The sequence below is a fragment of the Erinaceus europaeus genome (genome assembly GCF_950295315.1).
Source record: "Erinaceus europaeus chromosome 6 unlocalized genomic scaffold, mEriEur2.1 SUPER_6_unloc_23, whole genome shotgun sequence".
In the NCBI taxonomy this organism is placed as follows: domain Eukaryota; kingdom Metazoa; phylum Chordata; class Mammalia; order Eulipotyphla; family Erinaceidae; genus Erinaceus; species Erinaceus europaeus.
The window spans coordinates 233,403-235,175 of record NW_026647129.1 but is presented as its reverse complement, the minus strand read 5'-3'; the positions used below and the strand labels follow the sequence as shown (position 1 = coordinate 235,175).

The window sequence follows — 1,773 nt, the reverse complement described above, 5'->3', positions numbered from 1 at the left end:
GTAAAGTAAAATAAATCTTGAAAAAATACTTGTAAATGGTTGCTCTGATACTGATATCTTGAGGTGTTTCCTATATGAAGGCTGAATGTAGCAACACCTATTGATGAGGATGATTCTTTCTCCAAGTTCTGCCTCCCAATCCCACCCCAGCACATTCATTTACTTTGAAAGATCAACATACAGCAGGGTATTGTGACCCAAATGTAGATACACACGTTGTCTGTCTCAAGGAGAACTAAGTAAGCTTGACCCACTTCAATCATCAATACAGAGATGTTGAAAATAACATGTTTATATAGAGAGACCAATGCAAAGAAGCTACCCAGTGTCTTAAAAAAGTTATAGTGACTGTTCTTTCCTTTGCCTTGGTTCTAAATTTGTTGAATTTGGATTTTAAATGGGCCTGGCCTACTGTTGAGTCCAGTTACCCGCCTAAATCTAGGCGCAGGTTGTCTGTTTCTTAAAAAGAAAACATAGCATAGCATGTGGCTGGGGGTCTGATCCTCCACACTGCAAGTGAAAACACAGGCAGGCAATGGGCGGGACTCCTTGCATAGAGGAGCAGTGCTTTGCATGTCTCCCTCTCTTAAAGGATACAGAATGGAGACTGGCAGGGAGGCCTCTCAGCTGTCCCATGCAGGTGCAAGGTTCTGGGTGGGATTGATCCCCAGGCACAATATTTGAGAAAAAAATTTAAAAAGACTTTGTATTATTTAAAATATGTACAGTTAAGAGAACAATATTACCATGATTTTATTCAAAAAAGCCAATCTGCAGTCCTGGAGGCTGGCAGAGTGGTTGGAGTTTTGGACTCAAGCATGAGGTCCTGAATTCTACCTCCAGCATCACATGTTCCAGACTGATGCTATAGTGTTTTTCCTCTCTCTCTCTCTCTCTCTCTCTCTCTCTCTCTCTCTCTCCTCCCTTTCTCCCTCACTGATTAATAAATCTTTTAAAAGAGCTTCAGCATATGTAGAACCAGAGTTCAGACAGACCTGGGATCCCACACATACAAATCCAGATCTCTTGTCACTGAACCGCCTCCCAGGTTGCATTAACTGGCTCTTTAAAAGATTATAATTATTTATATGTGTGTACATATATTTTATAATCCTTTTTTTGAAAAAATATGGTATGCCTCATGAATCTGTGTGTAATCCTTGAGCAGGGGCCATCCTAATCTTCTATGTATCATGCCAATTTTAGTATATGTACTACCGAAGCTAGGACTATATTATAATCTTATTTAAAAAGTGTTAAGAGATGGAGACAGTTGGAGTCAGGCAGTGGCACAGCAGGTTAAGCGCACCTGGCGCAAAGCTCATGGACCAGAGGAAAGATCGCGGTTCTAGCCCCTGGCTCCCCACCTGCCCGGGAGTCCCTTCACAGGTGATGAAGCAGGTCTGCAGGTGTCTGTCTTTCTCTCCCCCTCTATGTCTTCCCCTCTTCTCTCCATTTCTCTCTGTCCTATCCAACAACAACGACATTAATCACCACACAATGTTAAGCAACAAGGGCAACAAAATGGAAAAATAAATAAAAATAAAAAAGAGTGGAAAAGAATAGACAAGAAAAAAAAAAAGAAAGGGAGACAATGAGACCTTGGTGACAACAACAACAACAAAAATAAAATAACCTATTTATACTTTAGAATTGCAGAATGGCTAGGGCAATGGCTCTGTACGAACTAAGTCCTGAATTCAATCCCCAGATTTGCATGTGCCATATTCATGCTCTGCTTCTCTTTTTTGTATTAATAAATAACATTTTTCC

General features: G+C 40.6%; 1 non-coding gene across 1 annotated transcript; it reads right to left on the bottom strand.

The window, feature by feature from the left end:
• Positions 1–1,123: 1,123 nt before the first annotated feature.
• On the bottom strand, positions 1,124–1,230 carry LOC132536164 (U6 spliceosomal RNA). The gene has a single exon (XR_009547833.1). It is a non-coding gene; the product is annotated as a U6 spliceosomal RNA (small nuclear RNA).
• Between the last annotated feature and the right edge of the window lie 543 nt (positions 1,231–1,773).